Consider the following 212-nt stretch of genomic DNA (forward strand, 5'->3'; position numbering starts at 1 on the left):
GATGTATTTGTACTCATGAGTATAAATACAAACGAGGGGTAATGATAGTAACAATAACAATAATAATAATAGTAATAATAATAATAATCATAGTAGTAGCAATAGGAATAGTATGAATAATAATAATAATGATAGCGGTAGTAGGAATAGAAATAGGAATAGGAATACTAATAACAATAGATAATAATAATAATAATAATAATAACAATAAT

Source organism: Trypanosoma equiperdum (assembly GCF_001457755.1).
Source record: "Trypanosoma equiperdum strain OVI genome assembly, contig: ctg_213, whole genome shotgun sequence".
Classification (NCBI taxonomy): domain Eukaryota; phylum Euglenozoa; class Kinetoplastea; order Trypanosomatida; family Trypanosomatidae; genus Trypanosoma; species Trypanosoma equiperdum.